Source organism: Agelaius phoeniceus, chromosome 7 (assembly GCF_051311805.1).
Source record: "Agelaius phoeniceus isolate bAgePho1 chromosome 7, bAgePho1.hap1, whole genome shotgun sequence".
NCBI classification, from domain to species: Eukaryota; Metazoa; Chordata; class Aves; order Passeriformes; family Icteridae; genus Agelaius; species Agelaius phoeniceus.
In genome coordinates, this window is record NC_135271.1 from 33,393,901 (window position 1) to 33,410,811 (window position 16,911).

The following is a 16,911-nucleotide window of genomic DNA, read 5'->3' on the forward strand; positions in this document are numbered from 1 at the left end:
TCCCACAGAGTATCATTTTCTGCCCTAATGCATGAGAAAACTCTACTGCTCTTTGCTTAAAGAAATAATTTTTTTCCTTCCAATCTTCTACTTTACTCAATTGGAATTAAGTATTTTCTGGAGTGCCCAACAATTCAAGGGTGCACTTTAGCTGGCCTCAGCTATGGCACTCTCAGTGCATTCTGTGTAATTGCAGCACTTTACCTTGTTTATGAAAATGTTGTTTGCTTTTATCTACCAAGGGTGGCATCCAGGAATGCTACATTCGTGCTTTAAACAACAAAAGACTTCGAAATGCTAAAGATGAGAGTACGCTTTATTGTAAGCACGACAGTAGCAAGTTAAAAAACTTTTTCATCTTTAGCCCTCAATAGTGGCATGCTGCTCTAGCTATAGGATAGGCTGTGCAGGGGTAGGGAGCTGTGATGTTCCAGCTGTGCTCCTGTAACTCAGATATTTGCAGCTGAGATAACTAGTCCTCTCAGCTATTCTGTGCTGCAGGAAAAACAGTCAAGATAGCTGCTGTCTAGGCACCATGACTGACTGCCATGGACTGACCACATAGCATCTCTTTTTTAGCAGCATTATTCACATGAATTACTAACTTCAGCCATGAAGCCATGCAGTGGATTGCAGAAGTCTGTTATCTCACATAATAAATTAGGTTTAGTAAACCAAGCCTTAAAATAACTGTCTCATTTGAAACTCAGGTTTTTGGGTCACATTTTTTTTTACAAATTAACCTGAAAACACTTCTGGCATGAGTAATGTTGAGAATGATGTACGCTTCCCTTGCTATGGGCTAAATCTTCCATCCTGCCAACTGTGCCTGTGAGGGCTGTGTGTGCAGAGGTAAAGCAGAAATGCCTGGCACCCACAGCTCCCAGCCTGGTACCTGTGTGCACTGCAAAGCCTTGGTGCCAGGAGAGCGGGCACATGCTCTCATGGATTATCCCAGGTTTTGTCTCTTCATCTCCCCTCAGCTGGGTGAAGGGTGGAGACACAGACACTCCCTTTATCCTCAACATCTTGGAAGTGATGCAAATCTGGAGTGTAACTAAGCTGTTTTGTTTTTCTTCCAGCTGATGGGTTTGGTCTGAACGAATCCAGAGAGAATGAAGTCAGGGACTGGTGCTCGCCTGAAGCTGCTGTCTCCAAGTGGCCTTTGGGTCCACGGAGCCAGAACAGCACATTCATGGTAGGTCCTGGATTACAGAGTTTTGTTTTACAAAAGAAACAAACACAAAGCATTTTAGATAGTATTAGACACAGAGTGACATTAAAAAGCTCTCCACCTGCAGTCTATTTAACATACTTAGTGTCACACTATTATGCTTCTTGCTAAGAATATTTAAAAGCCTGGAGGACTCAGCACTTCTGCCTCCTCACATAGGAAAGCACTCAGAAGAAAAATGGCAAAATATTTTGTTTACTATGAGGTAAAAACTCCTTAATTCTAAGATCAAAGGACCAGATACCCCCTTCAGTGAAAGAGTTGTTTATTTGGTTGTGCAGAATATTTTCTTGGGCAGAATATATTTGCCCAGGCTAGCAACAAGGTAATCTCTTTGAGTTTTGGCTTGCATTTTATTAAGACCTGAATCAAGACCACTAACTTACTTTACTCAGGCCAGCAAGGACAACTGCCTTCATAATTGTACTGATTGTTAAAACATACAAGACTTGGAGCAGTATTTAAGAAAAAACTATTTGAGATGATATCCCATTAAACACAGCCATTGTTGATTAAATTGCAAATGCAGAATTTGATTTTGTTTGCTTCAGGAATGTTTCTAGAAAAGCCAATTCAGTACGTCTCTTTCTAACCTAAAATTAGGACCGGAGTGATAATATCGTAATTTTCCGGTTATATAATAGTGACATAACAGTGTGACAGAAAGTGACATAGACACATAAAGAAAGCCCATTTTTTTTCCTAATCTACCAGAATGTGTTAAGTCAACCAAAACAAATGTATTTTAACTAAATTTCTGGGAAAAAAATCTCCTTGGAAAATAATGCCAGGATATAGCCATGAGAGAAAGACATAAGAAGGGACTAGAAGCTGTTTAGGTAAAGGAGAATAATAAAAAGGAAAAACATTGTGAACCTTTAGAGGGTTAATGTATGCATGTATATTCATGTGGGTGGATTTTCAGATTTCATAGCAGAAATTGGTTTACTTTTCCTGTACTTTAGTTAAGGAAAATGCCTGTGATGCTTGTAAGCTCCAAAAAAAAAAAAAAAACAAAAGACAGTAAAGAGAACTCAAATATTTCAGAAAATTCAAGATAAAAAAAAAGAGTAAGAAAACTGGCAAAATTTAACAAATTTAGCTGAATAGTGAAGATAATAGTTCAGTGTTGACAAATGTAACATAAGAAGGAATAATTTAAGCCATCCAAATACATCATTATTGTCACTCAAGGGGAGACCTGTGCCTTCTACTGGATGGTTCAATGAAAGTCTCTGCTCTGTATAGAGTAAGGGTCAAAGAAGCAAGCAAACTGTTAGGATACAAGAGGGTTGGGAGAGAAATAATGCCCAAAATCTTATAATGTCATTAAATAAATCAGAGGTACGCCCTGACCTGGAGTACTATATTCAGTTGTGGTTATCCTGCCTTGAAGAAAATGTATCATAAATAGATGAAGTTTAGAGATGAGCAGTGTAATTGATTAGAAGCATGAAAAGCCCTTCATTTCAAGAAAAATTAAAAAGTTTAATTTTTTTTTTAAATGAGAGGGAAGATGAACTGTATGGGTCACTAATAATAACAACGGGTACACAGTACATAGAAAAGGTTGTTTATTTAATAAGACAACAAGTTAAGAAGAAGTGCAATGAAGTTATTAGTTGTTGAAATTATTAAGTAATTATTAATTTTTCTCTGGAACTCAGTGCAACTTGGTGGCCAAAACTTCAGCTGAATGCAGACTTCAGTTGGATTTGCATTTAAATAATATATCACCTATGCTGCAGTCCACAAGATCTAAAAGTTTTTTTGAGTTACAGACTACCCTGAGGGTGAACATTAGCCAAATTATAAAGAGAGTTAAGAAGAAACCTTTCCTGTGGGCAGGTTATTTCATAAATGCTTACTGCAGGGTTTCTGACACCTCCCCCTGAAACACACCTGGTACAGGCCCCTGTCAGAGAGCATCTCAGAGGAGATGGACCACTGCTCTGATCCAGTGTGTCAATTCCTATGTTGAATCAATGATACCAAGATGAAAGGTTCGATATCCTATTATCAGTCTCTTGAACCATCAAATTCTCCTCCTCTTCCCCATTCAGCTATTGATTAAATTAAATGCAGCAAGGTAAATGGGGACAGGAAAGAAATTCCTTATCTTAGCAGAGCTCTTTGTCTATGTGCTTTAGTCTGCATTATAAGGAGATGGTAAGCCCAAACTACTGGGCAATCTGTATACTAGATTTTTTCACAGCAGCCTTTCCACAAAAGGCTATTTTGTTATTATTTTTAAGGCCATTTAAATTTTTATTCTTTTTAGATATGTAAGTATGCATTTTCTGCTCATTACATGCTGCAGTTCTGGAGCAAAAAAGAGGTACAAAGAGACTGTGATGGACAAGCCCCCACCATTCATTTGTACACATGTGCCATGCTGACTGCTCTATGTTTTGGAAAGATCCTCTGTAGATTCACCAATCTAAAGAAATAATGGGCTTAAAGCAGTGGAACCTCTGAAAACAGTTGGCAGTTAGATAATGATGGATATGCTACAGAACCCAGAGATCTTGGTGGTGGAGGATGAATGATGCATATAATGAAAAGGAGGCTGAAGCTGATCAACTTCCCTGTTAGTATAAACACGTAAAATGCAATTCACTGTGATGATGGTGATGGTGCATTGCATAATAAATTATGTGTCTGGATCATAAAGGCAATATTTTATGATAGAAAAGTTTAATAGAAAATGTATGTAAATTAGTGTAACTTGCCAAATGATGCTTTTTGACTAGAGTGTAAGAGGAGAAAATAATTTCTTCTCCAGCACATTTGCAAGTTGAACTGAAAAATGCCTGTGAGTTCCACTTTCCAATTTCACTCACATTTTCAGACATGGAGGGATAATAGATTAGTTAAGAGTTCTGTTTTATTGCTGTAAAACTGCTCAACATTCTGCAAAATTTTTGAAAGTGCTATGAGTGAAAGTTAGTGGTGAGGAAAATGCAGAAATTGCTGATTAATAGAGGAGCAGGACCCAGCCAAATCTGTTCCAAAATTTCCAGGGTTTTGCAGGGGCTTAAAATTAACCTGGAGGGCTACAAATGAAGATTATCCTAGCAGAGAAGGCTTAATAAACAGAGAGCTCCAGTGGCGGGGAAAAAATCCCCAGCCGGATAAATAAACAAAATGCTGGACAGGGAGACGCTGGTGAGAGGCAGGAATGCTCCTGTGCTTCCCAGAGCCTGCAGAGGCGCCCTGTGAGAGGTGCAGCCAGGCTTTAACAGCTCCCTCAGGCACGTGGGGGATTCCTGGAGCTGTCCTGGGCAGAACCAGGAGCAGGGCTTTGATAATCCTTGTTTGGTCTCTTCCAACTCATGGTAGGACTCTTCTTAAGGACCTTCTCTTCTTAAGGTGAGTATGAGTTTTGAGACATGTTGTTCAGACAGGAAATGTCATTATTTAGCTAGGTTTAACTACTAACAAAGAAGGGAGTGGGATATTTTGGTGAGAGTACAGGACTGGGTTGGGGATTCTTTTTTGTGGTGTTGGCTACACTTCTAGTGAATACATAGTGTTTGGGTTTTTAAATAATTTTAGTGAAATATGCTTTATTTTATATATTTATAAAGTGTATACACAAAAAAGCCTATCTGTGAGGAACTTTTTACAAAAAATTATTTTAATATTCCAACAAAAAGTTGTGATATACTGTAGAAAAGTAAAATTCAATAAAATTTTCTAAAATAAATTCTGAGCAAAATTTACATGTCATAGACAGCCAAAATACTGATAAAAGCACCAAGTTGACATTTTGAAACATAGAAGCCTAAATCATTGTTTTGTTTTGACATTTTGATGCAAAAAGTAGATATTTGTGTGTGACATTTCCAAAGCAAGTTGGGATTTTTTTGGTAACTGTCCTGCAGAAATGTTTTATGATTCAACAAGCAAATGTCAAACTTTCAGAATTCCCATGTAACATGAATTCCATTGGCTGATCAACTCTTGTTCATGCCCTTTGAGGAAGAGCTGAGCCTATCAACATAATAGAAATCTGTATTTCCACACAAGAACTTTCAGTTCAAATTTGAATTCTAGCAGTCTCACATAATTATCCTTTTTGGTAAATTCTGTTGAAAAAGAGTGGGTGTAATGTTTTGTCACTTTGAGATTTTTTGAGGCAACAGCAAATCAGAGCAGAAAAGCATAAAAATCATATTTCAAGAGGATTTTAGGAGATTATTTCATTAGCTGAAAATGGAAGTAATTGTCTTTATTTAGTCAAACACTATACTGCTCCCACCTAGACAAGAGGTAAATAAATCATCACAAAAGGATTTTATCTTTGTCTCAGCACAGCAGCATTCATTTCTGGCTGGTGGGTAGGTGTCCCAGATGTGGAAGATGTATAAGGCTCTCTTGTTACTAAATGCCAAAGCTGAAGCACTGGTTTTCTAGAACTGCACATAGGTCATATTAAACAGCTATAAACAACAGAAAAGCACCACATTTTTGCAGAAAGGATGGGTTGCCCATTTGTAAATCTTCCTGGGTAGGGTTGGATAATAAAGCAATCTATACCTTTAAGGATGTTAAGAGAGTAGAACTTGCTGCTTAATACTGGGGTCTCCCAGGATTGGGGAAGGAGTTAGAACTTGGTTCTAGTAATAAGAAGGACCTATGTGAAACTGGACCCCAAATCCTCAGTCATTAGCAGTTGCTGACCTGAGAAGGAATTTGTCTAACCTGAATCACTCTGACACAGATTGGGTTTCATTCATTTCTTCTGTACAGTCACCTAAATTCACATAAATGAATGGAAAAAAAAATCTTAGTATGAATGTTTATTTATAAAAGAGAAGCAAAAATAAGCCATTATTTCCAAGTTTATTTTCAGATAATCTCACCAGAGTTTGATTTTTTTTTTTGTATTGAGATCCACAATATGTTTATTAAAAGAAAAGAACCAACATGAGGCAACAACAACAACTCTACTAGAAATCCCTTAGTAACACATAGAGCAGTACAGCTGTGCTCTGCTGAAATGGTTAATAAGAAAAGGAAATTAGACCCTTTATTCTAGAGAGCATGCATTTATGCAAAGAGGGTGTTTAGCTGGGGGTGAAGAGATGAGGACTTGGCCAGTTATGAACTTGTAGAATAATCATGGGAAAAATGATGAAGTGTTCACAGTGGTATAGTAATGACATACATAAAGCAAATGTGTTATGATTAGATCAAATTGCAAAGAGAAATGAGTAAATGTTGAGAACAATGTTGTGTTCAATGTGTAAACAACACATCTCTCTCCTTAGCTGGGGTTGGTATAAGCAAGCAAGAGTTAAAAATACAAGAGCAATTTTTAGAGGCAACCTCATGACTGGCAATCAGTGCTAATAAGATTCTTTCCTCTTGCAAGATTCACAGAAAGCCCTCAATCCATGCCGAGCACATTCAAAGGCAAGGGACTAAGCGCTCCCCTTACAGGTTCATTATCATTCGCAGGTTATCCCAAGCCAAGTGAATCAGGAAAGCAAATGAATTAGTGAGAATTAAGGAGCCTCTGTGGTCTGAACCCTCTCCAAATCTCAGCTAAGATGAAAGGTAGACGCTGATGTCTTGTGTCCCGGGGTTTTCAGAATTGGAGCCCCAGTGCCGAGCCGCTTCCTCCAGAGCCTTGCAGAAATGTGCAGGCAGTTAATGTTGCCTAACGTCTCCTGACCATGGGTTCAGCCATGTGGGAAAAGTTTTACGAGGCTGCAAAAACCAAACCCCCTTTCACTCACAATTAATTACAGGAGAGTTGTTATAGCACCTCGCTGTCAATGAGTCCAGTGAAAGAGCACATTCCTCTCATCTCGCTCAGCAATAATCAAAGATACTCAGGTAATGTCTTAGTGCATAACAATATCAAATGGGGTAGTTAAAAGACACCTCTAAAGCACATTGAACCACTAACAGTATTGTTTCATTGGAAGTGATACCTTAAATGATAGGATTAGTACATGACATGAATTCACGATATGAATTGGGATCTCCAGTGTTTACCTTCCCTATTTCTGTCTGTCTGAAATGAAGCAGCACCTGACAATCTTTTAATCATATACTTGTTTTTAGTTGTTGTGATACAGTGATCTTCTGAGGGAAGCTATGGCCTTAAAGTACAATGGGTTGGAAAGATTTGAAAGGAAAGCAGTTTGTTTTCATTAAATACTTGTTACTGCTAATTATATTTGATCATTATAAATAATACAGTTTAATTAAAGAAGCATGTCACCTAGAAAAAAATATTTGTTTTCAAAGGATAACAGTATATCTTTGCACTTGTAAGTAGGCGGTGGAAATATCAAGTGAAAAATGTACAGATGTATTTGATTGTGTTCTGTGTGTGTTTGCACGTAGGTATAAACAAAACAGTATTGTTTTAGAGAGACTAGATGTTTGGTAGAAAAAATAAATCTATTCAAAAGAATTTTTCCAGTTCTGATAATGAAATTATATTTAAAGGGCTATATTGCATCATATCAGATGATATCTTTATGTGTGTTTCAAATTATTTAACATAAGTAATTATCTCCAATAAAATGACATTTGTCAAATGACATTAACCAGTGTTTTTACAGCCTAGGTTTGTATCAATGTTCTCATCAGATATATTTCTCTGCCATGATTTTTAATGCCAGCTGTTTCATAAATGTGAAGAGTTCACTATGAAATTACATGTTTGTCATAATAAATGTATGGATTTAATTTTATTTTTTTGCAAATGATACTTTTTCAAGGTTAGTTTAAAGGAAATTAATAGAAAATGAAGGCTAATAACTCTGCATGTAACTGAAGTCTTGAATTCATGTACCAATGTACGTAATTGTTCCTTTAAACAATCATGTTGGAAAATTTTCTAGTTTTTGCTTCCCCTCTTCATATAATTCCTGACTCATGACCTCCTATCTACCAGTCAGGCTTGATGTGCATGACTGTATCTCATTTATAATAATCATGATCTTTACAGAGAGATCGATTAAAATATTATGGTTCTTTTAAAATCAGAATGCATATCAAACGAAGCCTCACTTATAAAATAGAGAAAAAACCCAGGCTTTTGCAGTCTCCTCCATGTGAATAAGATGTTTTAGAAATCTCTTAATATTCAAAGACAGTTAATCATTAAAGAGGCAAATATGTTAATATGGTTTTAGCACAATTGAAAATGCTGTTAGTGGTTCTATGGAATACCCTGTTCTAAATACACTACATTTAACACAGTTAGCAAAATGAGTCCTGAAACTCAAAAATCACCCCCTCTAAAATAATATATAGTTTAAATAAAAGGCTAAATAATTTAAAGAATTGTTTTCTTTGTGGTATGCACTCTTGTTTGTATAAAAAGTATTTTAGAAAATACAGAATATTTTAATCCCTTCCCCTTTTGTTTTCACATAAAATTGCTGAATGGAAAAAACCCCAACATTATTTAAACTGAGGTTGAAAATATCTAGAGGCTTCAACAGTGGACAATTTCTTTTCCTTGTAGTTATAATTAAATCTTTTTTTTTTTTTTTTGGGGGGGGGGGTGGGTCTTGGGGGAAGGAGGAGGAGGATGGTGTTACTAATCCCGGCCACTATATTGCTTGCAAAGAAAATGCTCTAAGACTTAAAGGAAAGATAAAGGTGAACTGCAGGATAGTGTTAAAATTCAACAAATCTCATTCTTAATTCCTTAACACTGCAGTGCTGCTCATTTCCTTGTATTTTTTTTTTTATTTTCACCAAGCTTTGTGCATTTGTGCTTGGAATTTGAACATTTTTCTGTTTTTTAAATTAGATGAAAGAAACATTTCAATTGATATAATTCTACCCACTCTCTTCCTAACCGCTGTATCACAAGAGGATTTTATTAATTGCATTTTTTAATGCTGCTCTTGTTTTTAATCAGTTTCCTCTAGGTTAGCTTATGTATCACTTTTAGCAAATTCTATTTATGTTATCCAAAGAAATAAAGATAGCAGATGCAGGTAAAATCCTTTTCAAGAAGGCTTGAGCATAGGACAGAAGGAAAAAAAAACCCAAACCAAAACAAAAAGCAATTAAAACAATCTCCCAGCCAGTATCAGCCTAGAAAGAAGCAAAGCACACACAATACCCTCAAGTGTGTGTGTGTATGTGTGGGAAGGGCTTCATAATACCAATATTATTTAAAATGGTGTGGATCTGCGGCAGCCTGCAGCAACAGCAGCTTCAGCCAGTGCTGCGCCAGCGAGGCAGCGGGCCCTGCCCTTGCGCTGGCCACAAATGACCAGTGAAATCCCAGAGGCACTCTTGAATTTCTGCATTCTCATTTCATCAGCTGCAAAATATCTGTCACTCATGTCCCACACTGGGCAAAGTGACACCTGCCAGTCTCAAGAACAAGGACAAATTAATGTTCCTCCACCAACTGTGTCTCAGAAACGAGTGGCGAGCGGCAGCGCAAGCAATCAACAGCTCGAGTACATTGTTAAAGTTTGCAATGCATTGCTGGGGGTTCCTTTCAGACAAGGTAATTTGCAGCAGCTGTTGTCGGTTTGTGCTGTTATTGAACATGTGTTCTGCTGATTTCCCTCCTAATGAATCTTTTAAAAATATTTGCAAAATACGTGTAAAATTGCATTGCAGAGGTTTCATGAAGCTGCAAAACAAGGTGGCTCATTTTAAACAATGCTTGGGAGAGACGGTGCAGCAGCTGCCAGACAAACATGTAAGCCAGGCACTCACCTTATCCCCTCCATCTTCCTAGAAATCACTCTGAAATATTTTGGATAGTAGGTATAAAACCTCAAAAAAACCCAAAACAACAAAAAACATTTCTGATGTCTGTCATCATGTCACATCATGTTATGCAATATTATATCTGCTTGTGATGAGATGCAACGTGACAGGATGTAATGCAATGTAACATATAAAAAAATGTAAATAATCCACTTTTGGGGATTAGATATCTGCTGTCAATTCCTATAGCAGGAACCTGAACTGAATTTATTGAGGCGGATGGGAGCTCAGCAAACACCAAACTGTGCAGTGGTGTTTGCAAACCAGCACACATCACAGTTCACTGCCTCTCCCAATTGCTTTTGGGTAGTTTGGCTCTTATATGACTGTATTACGATGTTAAATAGAAGTTCTTGTGGTGTACAGTCTTGTGACTCAATAATTCTGTTAATTATCCCTGCCTACAGCAATCACTCCAATGATGACTGGCCATGAGTAGCTGTTTGTACATTTTCTGATATACTTGTTGGAAATAGCTGTGGTGTTTTTCACAGCAAAACACACAGTGTGAACAGAAAATCATGTCGTAAATAGGACATAACTGGGGAGAAAAAACAGTGCTTTGGGCCAAATAAGAGACTGCTCAGGACAGCGTAACCTCCTGAGGTCTCCCTGAGGCTGGAGACCTTCCTTCCTTTGTTGGCACAGCTGTATCTCTCTGTAAGTTACTGATCAAAAAGCACCTACATTTTAGGGTTGGACAGGCTCTGCACCCTTTTATCACAGTGGCAGCTCACCAGGGCTTTCTGCCAGCTCTGGAGGAGCAGGCTTGGGCACAGAGCAGGGCAGACTGTGCCCATGGGTGCCTGAGGAGCCAGAGGGCTGTGCCATGGAGAGTGGGCATTTGAAATGTCGGTGAATGTAGCCTGCATGCTCTGGGGTGTTCTGTAACAGTGGGGAGATGGCTTTTGAAGTATTGCATAGGTCACTGATGATTTGGGGAAATTAAAAGATCTAGATTTGCCTTCACATGGCCATGGATAGGGAAAAGGGCGTATCGCCAGCAGTGGGAGGAATGCAGAGGGGAGCACCCCAGTCCCCTGGCTTTCTTCCAGCATAGCCCGGGTGTCTCTTTGCCTCTCCCCCTGCCTTCCTACTGACTCACTGTGGCAGCTGATTCCAGCCCAGAATTCCAGCCCCTATTTGTGTGTCCAGTGCCTGGGAAAAAAACCCCAAACCATTGTATTTCATCAGTAATTAAGTGCTAATGGATGTCTTAGAGCATGCTTTTAATTTTCTTTCAACAGAAGACAAAATGCCATGTTGTCTGAAGCTCTGACTGCACCACAGGCACTCTGCAAAAATATCTTCTTACAGCTACAAGGGCTTCACCCCCACTATGTTTGACTATGTTGGGAGCTCAAGCACAGGTGAGTGGACAGCATTTTATGTACCGTGTTTATTCAATGTTCTCTAACCAGTGTTAGATAATATGATATTTACAAAGCCCCATTCTCTGCACCCTTGAAGGTTGCCCACCTTGGCAGCATCGATGCCATTGAACTGGTAGCAGCAGTGAGGGGTGGCTGTAAATTTTGCCTCATGCAGACAAGGCTTACAAGGTAAGCAGGCAGACCCCCAGCTGCAACCGCGTGCCTGGGAATGGAACCTTTTATTTGCTGTCATAGTGATGACTTTTAATTGTCCCAATAAACAAGCTTTTAAAAAGCTTCTAAAATGTTCTCTAATAACACACTTTGGTCTTTAGCCATAGAAATGCAGAAATAATTAGAAGTGCCATTGTGTACAGTGCCTTCTGGACTGGGCTGAAGGTGAAGGAGAAAGTATCATGCTATCCTTGTCAGCTGCAAGGGTAATTACTGCTGGCTGAAATTACTCAACATTTGTTTATAAGCTCCCCAGAGCATGCTGTAAATAGATTGTCTGTTATAGTCCAATCACATTAAAACGCTGCTCCTTGCAAACTGCTACCTCCTGTTTTCTGTAAGCTAGACAGAGAAAGCCTGCTGCTCACTTATTGAGCACCAAGCACTGAAGAGCTATGTTTAATGTGATTGTTTTCATTAGCTCTTCCCCGTCTGATATTACATTTATAGTTTGCTGGGCTTGAAGACTGGCATGTTGCATTGCTTTCATTTACTGTAGTAAGACTGAATAGCTTTATTTCTGGAAGCTGTATGCAACAGTTGATGGGAATTTTGGAATAGCAAAAGCGTGGGAATATCTACAGGCAACTTGTTCTCCTCTTGGGCAATGGTGTTTTTCTCTTTGCCTTCTAAATGCTCCTGCACTGGTTCCAGCAGTGGTCACATTGCCTAAATGGTCCTTTAATGGATGAGGAGTATTTTCATAAAAGGTTAGAAAGAATGTACTTTCCTTAGCACTGAATTTCACACTACAGCATTGTCCTGTCCATTATGACCTGAGTTGTATGAAATAGTGATGCAGCCACAGCCTGTCTGTTTGATTTGCTCTCAGCATGATTTACCACATCATATCACAGCAGCTCATGTATTTCCAATAAATATGGGGACAAATTCATCGCTGACATATGCAGAGAAAATTCCAGTGCTATTGATAGAGTTGCATTTGCTCCCACCAAGGTGAATTTGGCCACTGAACTGAAGATTTAGGGGAAACAAATAGAATTTTGTAGAAAACCCTAAATCCCAAAACAAAACAACCCAACATATAAAAAAAAAATCCGAACACCTTCTATCTCCATATATTGCAAAAAAAAAAAGAAAAAAAAAAAAAGCAGTACATATCCAATACTGGGTATCAGAGGCACAAATTTGCAACCCCTGTTTCATGAGTAATTCATGAGAACACACGCAAAGGGTATTTCAACAGCACTCAATTTATTTACTACTGATTATTCCCCAAAATCAGTACTGATTATATATAGAGCAAAGTGTGGACTCGTCATGTCACATTTATTTGAAAAGGTTAGTAACAACATGCTGCCTTGCATACCTCCACAGCTGAAAAAAAAAAGAATCTAGACATTACTGAATTTAACCTGATTTTCTTAAAACACAGGCACTTCACTGGTGTAAATCCTCATGGAAGACATTGCAGCTATGACAACTTACACCAGCACCTGAGCTTCCCTGGAAATAACACAACAAAGCAGCAGTGTTAGTGACCAGTAGAGAATTATTAAAGGAACACAGATAATTGGAAGAAAATAAATGACCTGGGTAGAAGAGCTACTATAAAATGAAGTGCAGGTAAATCACTATACTGGACACCTTCCAGCCTCATGTCCTAGGTGCCTTTCTCCCTAATTTTAACATCTGCTTAAAGCTTCTGTTCTCTGAAAAACCAGTCAGAAAGGGAAAAGAACTGAAGTTTGGAAATTCACATTTGTTTCTAACTGGAATCATTGCCTGTGGAAAACTGTCCTTCTGGGAAAGATGCTGGAGTGCTAGAAATGATGATTCAATTGCCCATTAAGATAATTCCAGGAAGTACTACTTTCTTGAGGCTGTATTTCCAGGAATGGCAATCATGGCATCACTGCTCTGACAGTGCTTTAGGTATCTCCAGAAGTGGACACAGCAGGTGAATATTTCCAGTTACTACAAGTAATACACTACAGGTTAGATCCTCTGGTTATCTTTATTTGCAAAAGCTGGCTAGTGCAGTATATTGCAGTCCTTTGATGATGAACTATACCAATTGTTTTGCAATAAGTGGAAGCTTTTTTGCAATCCAGGTAGCATTTTTTTATGTTCCTATTCCTGCTTTTTCGTGCTATTAGAGAAGCAGTGAATCTTTAAAGAGAAACTTCCTACAGCTAAAAAAGACATTAAGGGGGAAAAAAGCTGGGAGCCATAGTGACAGGTACAACTAAGGCTGTATCCTTCGGTTCCCTGGAAACCAGTCAAACACTATCTCATCTTGCAATGGTTGTGTCTGATCCTCTGCTTCAGACATCTTCCTAATAATGGCAACTACAGAGGTGACTCTCTGCAAATAAGGGCTTACAGCAACTGGACATCCATCATATATCTCCAGAGCAACATTAGACCACCCTAATGGGTACTCCCGTCTTCATTATGATATTAATTCTCTAAATTTCCAAAGTGATTTCATTTGTAAAATGACAAAGGCTGGCTGCTCAGGAGACAAAGTGTTTTCATCCCCCTCCTGCATGCTTACAAAGGCTTGCTCTCTTTAGTCTTTGGGGGAAAAGAAATTTGATAGCATTAGATCTCTTGTGATACACAAGGCTGCCTAACAGCTACACCACCTGCCAGCACCGCATGCCTGCCCATCCAGCCTGAAGATTCTAAAGCAATGGTTGATGAGTAGAACATAGAAATTGGGGGGGGTGGTGGGGGGGGGGGCAGCGGGGGGCTGGTAGAAGCAATGCAGGGAGAAAATAGAAGCTGTATAAAATACTCAGTGTGAAAGTGAGGCAGGATTGAGGGTAAGGGTGAGGTCAGAGCCAAGGCTGGAAACTGAATCAATCTGACCAAGGTTGGTTTGGTTAGATTAGGTAAAAGCATGATTTTCTCCCTGGTGTATCAGAGCCTTTGCTGTGGCTACAAATTCACTGACAGCCAACCAAAGTAAGCTTTTCACAAAGAGACAATTCTTTGCATAGCTCCTGATCTCCAAACTTTTGAGGATTAAATAAAATAGAGATGGAATTAAAAAGAAAATCAGTAAACCTGTGACCTCACTAAATGTTTTGCCCCACATAGTGACTAACTGAAGTGCCTGACTGAATAATAGTGAGAAATTAGGAAGGCAGTGATGGTTGTGACCTGGCTTGTGAATGAATCTGGAAGCAAAACAAAACAGTATTTTAATGCACTGAAAAGTGTACAAGACTCCAGTCTCACTAGGCTTTAGGCTGCTTTAAGAAAGTAGACAATCCTTTAATTGGTCTGTTTCAGATTTCCTCTCATTTACACTTCTTCCTGCGTTGCTGTCCGCTGCCGAGCTTGCGGAGGCAGCAGCGTGTGAGAGACTCCAAGGAGTCCAGCTCCTCTTCCCAGCAAACACTGCCTTCAGCAAGCTGCTGGTTTTAGTGCTCCACCTACAATTTCATTCCCTTTGTCCATGTTCCAATGCTGGATTTCTATTGTACCAGCTACTACTCCACCCCCTTTAGTGATGAATCTCGGTAATCAGGGCCAGCACTTGGTACTGGTGTAGTTACATGCCCCCAGTCTTGGGGCATCCTGTTTCCCAGGTGTCCTTCAGCTGGCAGGAAGAGAGCAGAGAGCCGATTAGGGACTGTAGCCCATGGCCACTTCCCCACATGTCACAAACACTCACTCCCCAGGCACGTAAGGCAGCTCTTGGGGTGACTGTGTTGGGCAGTGTGACACAGAGTGGCATGTGGCTCTGCATCCCACCACTGCCTCTCATCACGTGTTTACTGCAAATGGAAATTTTCATTAAATTTTATGATTGTATAAAAGTGTTTCCATCTCACAAATTTGGAAATGTCACTGTAAAATCTTGTTTAAAACGAAATTAATTAACAACAATAAAAACATTGAAGAGGATGACTTTTTTTTCTTCCCAGAGGAAGCCTTCATGTTTAGTCTAAAGCTCTTTTTTTTTTTTTTTTCCATTTCTCTTTCTTTCTGACCCAAAAAATCTTGCATTCTTTGCTGAACAGTCATGCAGCTTCAGCAGGAAGCAGACTGCCCCCCTCTTTTCCCTTCTTTGCCCTCATTCCCCAAATCTCCAGCAATTGTGGCTTAACTTGGTTGTCAGAGCCTAGGCTGGAGCTGTAGATTTGAACCCCCTCACACTGAGGAGGTCACTGAACCGTAGTCAGCTCACCAGTTTCTGGGTGAGTGCTTTAACCACTGCTATAAAAGATGAGCAGCAGCATCACCACCATCCATCTTTAAAAATAAAGAGTAATCCAGTTGTCCAGCCCTCAAGGAACAAAGCTCCTATGAGTCAGAGGGTTTTGCTGAATGTGAATGAGGGTTACATCTTAATGCTTAACTGGAGGCTCTGTGTGCACAGGTTAGTTCTATAGGAAATATGATTTTGGATTATTAGCCTCTCTTCATAACTCCCTAGAAGATTTGTACATCACCTCAACTCCACATACTTTCTGATAAAAATCCTTGTTTCCAGTAGTAAGAATGTACCACAAAAGGAATCTGGATCTTCAACTCGGATGCCCAAATTTTCCTCAGAAATTGCATATTTGTATGTATTGTTTTAGACATCAGGGCTGAATTTTAATGCTCTAATGATCCTGCCAGATGATGACTGTGTTGTTTCTGTGTCATCTTTTATAGACATGGGAGATGGAGATGCTGAGAACCTCCTGGAAATATGCTACTTTCCACAGCTTCATTTTTGCACTTCTAGTGTTCAGCATAAAATCATGATGGTCTGAGGTGGGTTGGCAGCTTATGTTTTTTTTTTTAAATTTTGCATTCCATAGAGTCAAATTCAAACATGCTGTAGGAACTATACAGTGATTGCTTATCTCAGGGATAAACTTGTCTCCATGTTATATGCTTATGATGTTATTGAGGGCCCTTTGGCCCCCAAATTAAATTATTAATGGAAAATTCTTTGTCATTTGTTTCTCAATGTCACATGAATGCAAAAGTATTTTTCAGTGCTGCTTCATGGAGAAGACATTCTGCTTTTGCATTTAACTTCGCCTTTTCTGAAAGAGGTGCTAAGCCACTATTCCTTTCCATCTTTAACTAAATACTGTAGTTCCCTGTCTAAGATTAATCCATTGCAGCTGCTAGTAATGAAGGCTCTGCTAACACCCCAAAGTCTTGCTTCTTTTTTCTTGCAAAAATCATAGGCTAATATTTGGAGGCTTGTGCCAGTCTCATGTAAGTTAACGAGTATAAATCCACTCTGGCATCATATGGTTTCTGTCTTCCATGGCTGCCTTCCAAAAGCTTGAAACTCCAACCTAATGTGTCACTTCAGTACGG

The 16,911-nt window shown here is 39.1% G+C and overlaps 1 long non-coding RNA gene across 1 annotated transcript; it reads left to right on the forward strand.

Annotated features, from left to right (window-relative positions):
• Positions 1-1,082: 1,082 nt before the first annotated feature.
• Positions 1,083-16,350, forward strand: LOC143694460 (uncharacterized). The gene is made up of 4 exons (XR_013182946.1): positions 1,083-1,198; positions 11,251-11,373; positions 13,007-13,197; positions 16,249-16,350. It is a non-coding gene; the product is annotated as an uncharacterized LOC143694460 (long non-coding RNA).
• The last annotated feature ends 561 nt before the right edge of the window (positions 16,351-16,911 follow it).